This window comes from Homarus americanus, unplaced genomic scaffold (genome assembly GCF_018991925.1).
Source record: "Homarus americanus isolate GMGI-L3 unplaced genomic scaffold, GMGI_Hamer_2.0 scaffold41366, whole genome shotgun sequence".
Lineage (NCBI taxonomy): Eukaryota > Metazoa > Arthropoda > Malacostraca > Decapoda > Nephropidae > Homarus > Homarus americanus.
Genome location: NW_024723541.1, coordinates 6966353 through 6980319, shown reverse-complemented (window position 1 = coordinate 6980319; position 13967 = coordinate 6966353).

Below are 13967 nucleotides of genomic sequence, written 5' to 3'. Positions count from 1 at the left end.
CTGCAAATTTGGTAGAAGCTTCTACCATCCCCATGCAGCCCCTACTACCTGAGATCCCTGTCCAGATTGCTTTCGACACAACCGCATCCAGCCCATACGTGCACGGACAGTCGCTATAAGAACAGCCCAGTCCAACCATTGTAAAATTATCAATAACATGTAATAAATCAGTGTATTCACTCCCAGTAACACTGCTCCCTACACTGTCACTATGTTGAAATGAACTGTAGTTTAGCTTTTCCCCATCTAGTTATTATATGTCTTATTGTGTCACTTATGTGTCTTGTATATTATTTGTAATTCAACCCATTCCCCAAATATGTAACTGTATTTTCCTTCTGGCTGCCAAGCTCTTTCAATAAACCGTTAATTATTATTATTATTATTATTACACACACACACACACACACACTACTACTACTACTACTGCTACTACTAGTTCCTACTTCGCTGCCACTCGGAATAGAGTATGAGATTCATCCAGCTATGATACACAGATATGAGTTATTTGGGATGTCACCTTCATTAGTGACTACAGAGGCCGTTACGGAACCGGCAGAGTCGTTCATGTATGCTGTACATGTGGAGGGCTACATCTAGTGCCAGAGGGGAGGCGGCAGCGTCTTTCCAGCATTGGCGCTTTTCTGCCTCGATTTGCAGTCTTCCAGGTGAGGAGGTCGATTTGGCACTTTTTCAAGTTTGTCTTAACACTATCCTCATAACTTTTCTGTTGTTCGCCGGCGTTACGTTTACTATTCGTTAGGTGACTGTAAAGTAGCTGCTTTGACAGTCTACTGTCGTCCATGCGGGAAACATGGCCAATCCAACGTAGTTGTTCATGGATAATGGTAGCGTCAATGCTCCTACAGTTGGTGACAGCAAGAATATTGGCATCTGTTCGCTTGTCTTCCCAGCAAACTTGGAGGATGGAACATAAACTGCATTGGTCAAAGTTTTCAAGGACCTTGAGGTGCCTCCTGTATGTGACCATGTCTCGCTGCCATATAGAAGGGTGGGGACGACCACTGCTCGATGTACATGCAGCTTTGGAGATAACTTCAGCTCCCTACAGCTGAAGACACGGCTTCGGAGTCCGCCAAAGGCTTGAGATGCACATCTGATCCGGTGCTGAATCTCTTCATCGATGTCTGCGGTCGTGAACAGGTGAGAGCCAAGATACTGAAAGTGGGTAACATTAGAGAGGGTAGTACCGTTACGTTGGATGGGTGGTGGAGAATGTCTGAACCAGGGGCAGGTTGAAAGAGAATCTGAATCTTACGTACATTCACCTCAATGCCAAAGTGTGCATAAGCATATGAGCAGGTGTTCTGGATCTCCTATAGGTCTCGTTCAGTGTGAGCAACAAGGGTGAGGTCGTTACTGAAGTTCAGTAATGGAAGCTGCTGACACAGGTGTTCTTGCCTGGAGTCATCTTATGTTGAATAGACCACGCCGGCTATATTGGCACTTGCACGACCAAGGAAGGCAGTAAGAAAATGTAAAAGAGAGTTGGTGCCATTACACCCTTGTTTAATCCCTGTTTGGATGGGGAAGAACTCAGACTGGGTGCCATTGTGGAGGACATTGCCGTTCATGGCATTGTAGAGTTGCCTCATAATGGCAATGAATTTTGGTGGGCAGCCAAAACAGCTGAGGGTCCACAAGGGCTTCCCTGTTGACTGATTCAAAGGCCTTGGTTAGGTCAATGAAAGCCGTGTACAGGTCACGACGCTGTTCTCTGCACTTTTCCTGTATCTAGAGGGCAGCAAAGATCATATCAGTGGTGCCACGTGATGGTCTAAAGCCACATTGAGATTCTGGGAGGAAGTTTCCCGCCTCAGGAAGAAGTCTCTTTAGGAGAACTTGGGCGATAATTTGCCAGCTACGGACAGCAGCGAGATCCTGTGGTAGTTGCAACAGTCTGACCGGTCTCCCCTGTTTTTATAAATATTGACAATGGAGGCGTCATTACGAATTTCGGGGATTTCCTCCTTTTCCCATATATTCTCCAAGAGAGAGTGGAGACGGATGGGAAGCAGAGGTCTTCCTACTTTAAACACCTCGGCTGGGATTCCAATCAGGCCCTGAGCCTTTGTTATTTTTTATCTGTTTGATGGCAGTAGCTACCTCATCCAGGGATGGAGGATACCTGCGGTGAGTCAGCTCTGGATGCTGAGGGACCTGCTGGGTAGTCAGGAAATCCACATCAGTGTTTCGGTTGAGCAGTGAATGGTAGTGCTCTTTCCAGTGCTGAAGGTATCATCATCTTTAATTAGGGAGTTACCGTCGGATGAGCAGAGGAGGGCTGCGCCACGAGTGATTGGCCCATAAAATGTTTTAGTGGAATTGAAAAATTCGCGCATCTTGTGCTCATCTGCAAATTCTTGTGTTTCACACGCTTTATTTTTAAACCAGTCGTTCATTAGATTGCGAAGTTCCCGTTCAGCCGCCGCTTTCTTCTTGCGGCAGGTATCAGCTTTGGTTCGAGACTGTGGGGTGTTCTGTCAGTCAGTTAAAGCAGTAACTTTATCATTTAAGAGTACATTAATTGCCGGGTCATTTTCATCAAACCAGTCCTGGTGTATTCTTTCGATCTGGTCGAGGGTCTCTCTGCAGTTTTTTTTTTCATGATAGTGTCGAGAATATCCCATTCGGCACTGGGATTTGGGTTGTTTGTTGTCGGGTTGTTTATCAGCCCATGTTCGAGCTGCTCTCTGAAAGCAGGTGCTACTGCTGGATCCTCCAGACTCTTAGTGTTAAAACTTCTTCTGGAGGCTTGCTGCCTTTGCCGTTTTGGGGCGACGTGAAGTGAGAGCTTGGCTCTGGCGAGCCGATGATCAGTGTCGCAGTGGCGTCTCTTTTCTCTGACAGTGATCTAGTCAATGAGATACAAGTGTTTGGATCGTGGGTGTTGCCACGAACCCTTGAACTTATCAGCCTGCCTAAACCAGGTATTGGTGATAGTGAGGTTGTGTGCAGCACACTTGCTGAGGAGGAGTAGGCCGTTGGGATTACACTTGCCTAATCCATTTCTCCCTATGGTTCCCTGCCATATGTCAGTATATCTGCCAACTCTGGCACTGAAGTCATCAAGGAGCACGACCTTTTCTTCTCTGGGGACAGGGGAGAGGTTTGGCAAAGAAAAAAAGACAAGGAAAAGAGAGAAAGAGATGGTTGCCTGGTAGAGAAAATAAGAAATAGCACCAAGGATACTTATATGGGGGAGGAGGGGGAGGAGGAGGAGGAGAACAGCATAAGGAGGAGGAGGAGGAGAGAGGAGGAGGAAAATGAGATGTATACTAGGGCGATGAATACTAGGGCGATGAATAGGCGATGTATACTAGGCAATGAATACTAGGGCGATGTATACTAGGGCAATGAATACTAGGCGATGTATACTAGGGGCAATGTATACTAGGGCAATGAATACTAGGGCGATGAATACTAGGGCGATGTATACTAGGGCAATGAATACTAGGGCGATGTATACTGGGCAATGTATATAGGGCAATGAATACTAGGGCGTTGAATACTAGGGCAATGTATACTAGGCGATGAATACTAGGGCGATGAATACTAGGGCGATGTATACTAGGGCGATGAATACTAGGGCGATGAATACTAGGGCAATGTATACTAGGGCGATGAATACTAGGGCGATGAATACTAGGGCAATGAATACTAGGAATGAATAAGGGCGATGAATACTAGGGCGATGAATACTAGGGCGATGATATACTAGGGCGATGAATACTAGGGCGATGAATACTAGGGCGATGAATACTAGGGCGATGAATACTAGGGCAATGTATACTAGGGCGTGAATACTAGGGCGAAGAATACTAGGGCGATGTACTAGGGCAATGTATACTAGGGCGATGAATACTAGGGCGATGTATACTAGGGCAATGAATACTAGGGCGATGAATACTAGGGCGATGAATACTAGGGCGATGAATACTAGGCGATGTATACTAGGGCGAATGTATACTAGGGCAATGAATACTAGGGCGATGTATACTAGGGCAATGAATACTAGGGCGATAATACTAGGCGTGAATACTAGGGCGATGTATACTAGGGCAATGTATACTAGGGCGATGAATACTGGGAGCATATACTAGGGCGATGAATACTGGGCGATGTATACTAGGGCGATGATACTAGGGCGATGTATACTAGGGCGATGAATACTGGGCGAAGAATACTAGGGCGATGTATACTAGGGCAATGTATACTAGGGCGATGAACTAGGGCAGTAATACTAAGGCAATGAATACTAGGGCGATGAATACTAGGCGATGAATACTAGGGCGATGAATACTAGAACTGTGTATACTAGGGCGATGAATACTAGGGCGTGTATACTAGGGCGATGAATACTGGGGCGATGTATACTGGGGCGTGGGCTGGAAGGAATACTAGGGCGATGAATACTAGGGCGATGTATACTAGGCTGATGAATACTAGGGCGATGATATACTAGGGCGATGTATACTAGGGCGATGAATACTGGGGCAATGTATACTAGGGCAATGATACTAGGGCGATAGTATTAGGGCGATGAATACTAGGGCGATGTATACTGGGGCAATGTATACTAGGGCGATGAATACTAGGGCGATGTATACTAGGGCGATGAATACTAGGGCAATGAATACTAGGGCGATGAATACTAGGGCGATATACTAGGCGATGAATACTAGGGCGAAATATACTAGGGACGTGTATACTAGGGCGATGAATACTAGGGCGATGAATACTAGGGTGATGTATACTAGGGCGTGTATACTAGGGCAATGAATACTGGGCGATGTATACTAGGGCATGTATACTAGGGCGATGAATACTAGGGCGATGAATACTAGGGCGATGTATACTAGGCGTGTATACTAGGGCGATGAATACTGGGGCGATGTATACTGGGCATAGATACTAGGGCGTGAATACTAGGGCGATGTATACTGGGCGTGTATACTAGGGCGTGAATACTAGGGCGATGTATACTAGGCGTGTATACTGGGCGATGAATACTAGGGCGATGAATACTAGGGCAATGTATACTAGGGCAATGAATACTAGGGCGATACTAGGGCGATGTATACTGGGGCAATGTATACTAGGGGCAATGTATACTAAGAACGTGAATACAAGGGCGATGAATACTGGGGCGATGTATACTAGGGCGATGAATACTAGGGCGATATACTAGGGCGATGTATAGGGGCGATGAATAGGGCGTGAATACTAGGGCGATGAATACTAGGGCATTATACTAGGGCAATGTATGGGGCAATGAATACTAGGCGTGTATACTAGGGTGCAATGCATACTAGAACGCATATACTAGGGCATTAAATATTTGGGCAATGAATACTAGGGCAATGTATACTAGGGCGATGTATACTAGGGCAATGAATACTAGGGCGATGTATACTAGGGCAATGAATACAGGGCAATGTATACTGGGCAATGTATACTAGGGCAATGTATACTGGGCGATGTATACTAGGGCAATGAATACTAGGGCGTGTATACTAGGGCAGTGTATACTAGGGCAATGAATACTTGGGCAATGAATACTAGGGCGATGTATACTAGGGCAACGTATACTAGGGCGATGTATACTAGGGCGATGAATACTAGGGCAATGAATACTAGGGCGATGTATACTAGGATAATGAATACAAGGGCAATGTATACTAGGGCGATGTATACTAGGCGCGTGTATACTAGGGCGATGAATACTAAACGTGAATACTAGGGCGATGAATACTTGGGCGATGTATACTAGGGCAATGAATACTGGGGCGTGTATACTAGGGCGATGAATACTAGGGCGTGTATACTAGGGCAATGAATACTAGGGCAATGAATACTAGGGCGATGTATACTAGGGCAATGAATACTAGGGCAATGAATACTAGGGCGATGTATACTAGGGCAATGTATACTAGGGCAATGAATACTAGGCAATGAATACTAGGGCGATGTATACTGAAGGCAATGTATACTAGGGCAATGAATACTAGGGCGATGTACTAGGGCAATGAATACTAGGGCAATGTATGGGGCGTGAATACAGGGGATGAATACTAGGGCGATGTATACTAGGGGCGATGTATACTAGGGGCAACAGATACTGGGCGATGTATGCTAGGGCGATGCATATCTAGGGCGATGAATACTAGGCGGAATATACTGGGGCGTGTATACTGGGCAGTATGTATACTAGGGCAGGATACTAGGGGCATGTACTGGGGACGGAATACTAGGACGTGTGCTAGGGCGTGTATGCTAGGCGTGAATACTTGGGCGATGTATGGCTGAGACGGCTGATGTATACTAGGGCAATGAATACTAGGGCGTGCTGGGGCGTGGATGCTGGGACGATGTGCTAGGGCGATGTATGCTGGGACGGCGATGCTAGGGCGATGTATACTGGGGCAGTGTATACTGGGGAGTGGAATGCTTGGGCGTGTATGCTGGGGCTGATGTATACTGGGGCGGCATGATACTGGGGCGTGTATGCAGGGCTGTGTACTAGGGCAATGAATGCTGGGGCGTGAATGCTGGGGCGTGAATACTGGGGCAGTGGATGCTAGGGGCATGAATACTGGGGCGTGTATACTAGGGGCAGAATACTAGGGCATGTATACTGGGGCGTGTATAAGACTGGCAGATACTGGGGCAATGTATGCTGGGGAGTGATGTATGACAGGGACGTGAATACTAGGGCGTGTATACTGAGATGTATGCTAGGCGATGTATACTAGGGCAATGAATACTAGGGCGATGTATACTAGGGGCAATGAATACTGAGGGCGATGAATACTGGGGCGATGAATACTAGGCGATTGAATACTGGGGCGATGAATACTAGGGCGATGTATACTAGGGCAATGAATACTAGGGCAATGAATACTAGGGCGATGAATACTGGGGCGATGTATACTAGGGCGATGTATACTAGGGCAATGTATACTAGGGCGATGAATACTGGGCGATGTATACTAGGGCAATGTATACTAGGGCGATGAATATGGGGCGATGAATACTAGGGCAGTGGATATACTAGGGCGATGAATACTAGGGCGTGTATACTAGGGCAATGAATGCTAGGGCGATATACTGGGGCGATGTATACTAGGGCAATAATATACTGGGGCTTGAATACTGGGGCGATGTATACTAGGGCAATGTATACTAGGGCGATGAATACTAGGGCGATGTATACTACAATGAATACTAGGGCGATGAATACTAGAGCGTGTATACTAGGGCGATGTATGACTAGGCGTGAATACTAGGGCGATGTATACTAGGGCGTGAATACTAGGGCAATGAATACTAGGGCGTGAATACTAGGGCGATGAATACTGGGGCGATATACTGGGCCGTGAATACTAGGGCGATGTATAGGGCGATGAATACTGGCGTTGAATACTAGGGCGATGAATACTAGGGCGATGTATACTAGGGCGTGTATGGGCCGATGAATACTAGGGCGATGAATACTAGGGCCGATGAATACCAGGCGATGTATACTGGGGCGTGAATGGGGCGATGTATACTAGGGCGATGATATGACTAGGGCGATGTGAATACTAGGGCGATGTATACTAGGGCGTGAATACTAGGGCGATGAATACTAGGGCGATGAATACTAGGGCGATGAATACTAGGGCGTGTATACTAGGGCGATGAATACTGAGAGTATACTAGGGCGATGAATACTAGGGCGATGAATACTAGGCGTGATGAATACTAGGGCGGATGAATACTAGGGCGATGAATACTTGGGCGATGTATACTAGGGCGATGAATACTAGGGCGATGAATACTAGGGCGATGAATACTAGGGCGATGAATACTGGGGCGATGTATACTAGGGCGATGAATACTAGGGCGATGAATACTAGGGCAGAAGAGATACTAGGGCGTGAATACTAGGGCGGTATACTGGGCCGATGAATACTAGGGCGATGAATACTAGGGCGATGAATACTAGGGCGATGTATACTAGGGCGATGAATACTTGGGCGTGAATACTAGGGCGATGTATACTAGGGCGATGCAGGGCAATGAATACTAGGGCGATGTATACTAGGGTGTATACTAGGGCGATGTATACTAGGGCATTGAATACTAGGGCGATGAATACTAGGGCGATGAATACTAGGGCGATGAATACTAGGGCGATGTATACTAGGGCGTGTATACTAGGGCGATGAATACTAGGGCGATGAATACTAGGCGTGGAATACTAGGGCGATGAATACTAGGGCGATGAATACTAGGGCGATGTATACTAGGGCGATGTATACTAGGGCGATGAATACTAGGGCGATAATACTAAGGCGTGAATACTAGGGCAATGAATACTAGGGCGATGAATACTGGGGCGATGTATACTAGGGCGATGTATACTAGGGCGATGAATACTAGGGCGTGAATACTGGGGCGAATACTAGGGCGATGTATACTGGGGCGATGTATACTAGGGCGATGAATACTAGGGCAATGAATACTAGGGCGATGAATACTGGGGCGTGTATACTAGGGCGTGAATACTAGGGCGTGTATACTAGGGCGATGTATACTAGGCGATGAATACTGGGGCGTGAATACTTGGGCGATGTATACTAGGGCGATGAATACTGGGGCGATGAATGCTTGGGCGATGTATACTAGGGCGATGAATACTAGGGCGATGAATACTAGGGCGATGTATGGGGTGATGAATACAGGGCGATGTATACTAGGGCGATGAATACTAGGGCGATACTGGGGCGATGAATACTAGGGCGATGAATACTAGGCGTGAATACTTGGGCGATGTATACAGGGCGATGAATACTAGGGCGATGAATACTTGGGCGATGAATACTAGGGCGATGTATACTGGGGCGTGAACCAGGGTGATGAATACTGGGGCGATGTACTGAGGGCGATTGAATACTAGGGCGATGAATACTAGGGCGATGAATACTGGGGCGATGTATACCAGGTGATGAATACTAGGGCGATGTATACTAGGGCGTGAATACTAAGGATGTATACTAGGGCGATGTATACTAGGGCGATGTATACTAGGGCGATGAATACTAGGGCGATGAATACTAGGGCAATGAATACTGGGGCGATGTATACTAGGGCGATGAATACTAGGGGCGATGAATACTAGGCGATGAATACTAGGCGATGTGTATACTGGGGCGATGAATACTAGGGCGATGTATACTAGGGGGATGAATACTGGGGCGATGAATACTAGGGCGATGAATACTTGGGCGATGTATACTAGGGCAGCGTGAATACTAGGGCGATACTTGGGCGATGTATACCAGGGATGATGAATACTAGGGCGATGAATACTTGGGCGATGTATACTAGGGCGATGAATACTGGGGCGATGAATACTAGGGCGATGAATACTAGGGCGATGAATACTAGGGCGATGAATACTGGGCGATGAATACTAGGGCGATGAATACTGGGGCGATGAATACTAGGGCGATGAATACTAGGGCGATGAATACTGGGGCGTGTATACTAGGGCGATGAATACTAGGGCGATGTATACAGGGCGATGAATACTAGGGCGATGTATACTAGGGCGTGAATACTAGGGCGATGAATACTAGGGCGATGAATACTAGGGCGATGAATACTAGGGCGATGAATACTGGGGCGATGAATGCTTGGGCGATGTATACTAGGGCGATGAATACTAGGGCGATGAATACTGGGGCGATGAATACTGGGCGATGTATGCAGGGTGATGAATACTAGGGCGATGTATACTGGGGCAATGAATACTGGGGCGATGAATACTGGGCGATGTATACTGGGGCGATGTATACTAGGGCGATGAATACTAGGGCGATGAATACTAGGGCGATGAATACTAGGGCGATGTATATGCAGGGCGATGAATGCTAGGGCGTGAATACTAGGGCAATGAATACTAGGGCGATGTATACTAGGGCGATGAATACTAGGGCGATGTATACTAGGGCGATGAATACTAGGGCGATGAATACTGGGGCGATGAATACTAGGGCGTGAATACTAGGGCGATGAATACTAGGGCGATGTATACTGGGGCGATGAATACTAGGGCGATGAATACTTGGCGATGTATGCAGGGTGATGAATACTGGGCGATGAATACTAGGGCGTGTATATACTGGGGCGATGAATACTAGGGCGATGAATACTGGGGCGATGAATACTGGGGCGATGAATACTGGGCGATGAATACTAGGGCGATGTATATCTAGGGGATGATGAATACTGGGTGATATACTGGGGCGATGAATACTGGGGCGATGTATACTAGGGCGATGTATACTGGGGCGATGTATACTAGGGCGATGAATACTAGGGCGATGAATACTACGTGAATACTAGGGCGTTGTATACTAGGGCGATGAATAGGGCGTGAATACTAGGGCGATGAATACTGGGGCGATGTATACTAGGGTGATGAATACTAGGCGATGTATACTGGGGGATGAATACTAGGGCGATGAATACTGGGGCGATGAATACTGGGCGTGTATACTAGCGTGATCTGGGGCGATGAATACTTGGGCGTGATGAATACTGGGGCGATGAATACTTGGGCGATGTAAACTGGGGCGATGAATACTGGGGCGATGAATACTAGGGCGATGAATACTAGGGCGTGAATACTAGGGCGATGAATACTAGGGCGATGAATGCTGGGCGATGAATACTAGGGCGATGATATACTAGGGCGATGAATACTAGGGCGATGAATACTGGGGCGATGTATACTAGGGCGATGAATACTAGGGCGATGAATACTAGGGGTGATGAATACTAGGGCGTGTATACTAGGGCGATGAATACTAGGGCGATGAATACTTGGGCGATGAATGCTAGGCGATGAATACTAGGGCGTGAATACAGGGCGATGAATACTAGGGCGATGTATACTGGGGCGATGAATACTGGGGCGATGAATACTAGGGCGATGAATACTTGGGCGATGTATACTAGGGCGTGATACTGGGGCGTGTATACTGGGGCGATGAATACTAGGCGATGTATACTAGGGCGTGAATACTAGGGCGATGTATACTAGGGCGATGAATACTAGGGCGATGAATACTAGGACGTGAAACTGGGGCGATGTATACTAGGGCGATGAATACTGGGGCGATGATACTAGGGCGATGAATACTGGGGCGATGTATACTGGGGTGATGATGAATACTAGGGCGATGTATATGGGGCGTGAATGCTAGGGCGATGAATACTAGGGCGATGAATACTAGGGGCGATGAATACTAGGGCGATGAATACTAGGGCGATGAATACTAGGGCGATGTATACTAGGACGTGAATACTAGGGCGATGAATGCTAGGGCGATGTATACTAGGGGGATGATGAATACTGGCGTGAATACTGGGGCGATGTATACTAGGGCGATGAATACTAGGGCGGATGAATGCTAGGCGTGAATACTGGGTGAATACTAGGGCGATGAATACTAGGGCGATGAATACTTGGGCGATGTATCTAGGGCGATGAATACTAGGGCATGAATACTAGGCGTGAATACTGAATGAATACTATGGATGAATACTAGGGCGTGATACTAGGGGCGATGAATACTAGGGCGTGTATACTAGGGCGATGAATACTAGGGCGATGAATACTAGGGCGATGAATACTAGGGCGATGAATACTAGGGGATGAATACTAGGGCGATGAATACTAGGGCGATGTATACTAGGGCGATGAATACTAGGGCGATGAATACTAGGGGATGAATACTTGGGCGTGTATACTAGGGCGATGAATACTAGGGCGATGAATACTGGGCGATGAATACTAGGGCGATGAATACTAGGGCGATGAATACTAGGGCGATGAATACTAGGGCGTGAATACTAGGGCGTGTATGCAGAATTGTGGTAGATACTAGGGCGATGTATACTGGGGCGATGAATACTAGGGCGATGAATACAGGGCGTGAATACTGGGCGAGTAATATGGGGCGATGAATGCTAGGGCGTGTATACTAGGCGATGAATACTAGGGCGATGAATACTTGGGCGATGAATACTAGGGCGATGAATACTAGGGCGATGAATACTGGGCGATGAATACTAGGGCGATGTATACTAGGGCGATGTATACTGGGCGATGTATACTAGGGCGATGAATACTGGGCGATGTATACTAGGCCGATGAATACTAGGGCAATGAATACTAGGGCGATGAATGCTTGATGTATACTAGGGCGATGAATACTAGGGCGGTAATATCTAGGCGGTGAATATCTGGCGATGAATACTAGGGCGATGAATACTGAGGGCAGTATGAATACTAGGGCGATGTATACTAGGGCGATGAATACTGGGGCGATGCTTGGGCGTGTATACTAGGGCGATGAATATGTATACTAGGGCGATGAATACTAGGGCGATGTATACTGGGCGATGAATACTTGGGCGATGTATACTAGGGCGATGAATACTAGGGCGATGAATACTAGGGCGATGTATACTGGGGCGATGTATACTAGGATGAATACTTGAGTGAATACTAGGGCAATGAATACTTGGGCGTGTATACTAGGGCATGAATAACGATGAATACTAGGGCGATGTATACTAGGGCGATGAATACTTGGAAGTGAATACTAGGGCGATGAATACTTGGGCGATGAATACTAGGGCGATGTATACTAGGGCGATGAATACTAGGGCGATGAATACTTGGGCGATGTATACTAGGGCGAGTATACTAGGGCGATGAATACTAGGGCGATGAATACTAGGGCAATGGATACTAGGCGATGATACTAGGGCGATGTATACTAGGGATGAATACTAGGGCGATGATACTAGGGCGATGAATACTAGGGCGATGTATACTAGGGCGATGAATACTTGGGCATGATGTATACTAGGGCGATGAATACTAGGGCGATGAATACTAGGGCGATGAATACTAGGGCGATGATGTATACTAGGGCGATGAATAGGGCGATGAATATGGGCGATGTATACTAGGGCGATGAATACTTGGGCGATGTATACTAGGGCGATAATACTTGGGCGATGTATACTAGGGCGATGAATACTAGGGCGATGTATACTGGGCGATGAATACTAGGGCGATGAATACTAGGGCGATGAATACTTGGGCGATGTATACTAGGGCGATGAATACTAGGGCGATGTATACTAGGGCGATGAATACTAGGGCGATGTATACTAGGGCGATGAATACTAGGGCGATGAATACTAGGGCGATGTATACTGAATGAATACTAGGCGATGAATACTAGGCATGTACTAGGGCGATGAATACTAGGGCGATGAATACTAGGGCGATGTATACTAGCGTGAATACTAGGCAGAATGCTAGAGACGTGTATACTAGGGCGATGAATACTAGGGCGATGAATACTAGGGCGATGAATACTAGGGCGATGAATACTAGGGCGATGAATACTAGGGCGTGTATACTGAGAGACGTGTATACTAGGGCGATGAATACTAGGGCGATGAATACTAGGGCGATGTATACTAGGGCAATGAATACTAGATGAATACTAGGAATACTGGCGATGAATACTAGGGCGATGAATACTAGGGCGATGAATACTAGGGCGATGAATACTAGGGCGATGAATACTAGGGCGATGAATACTAGGGCGATGAATACTTGGGCGATGTATACTAGGGCGATGAATACTGGGCGATGAATACTAGAACGTGAATACTAGGGCGATGAATACTTGGGCGATAATACTAGGCGATGAATAGGGCGATGAATACTAGGGCAATGAATACTAAGGGCGATGAATACTAGGGCGATGAATACTAGGGCGATGAATACTAGGGCGATGAATATAGGAGATGAATACTAGGGCGATGGGCGATGAATACTAGGGCGATGAATACTAGGGCGATGAATA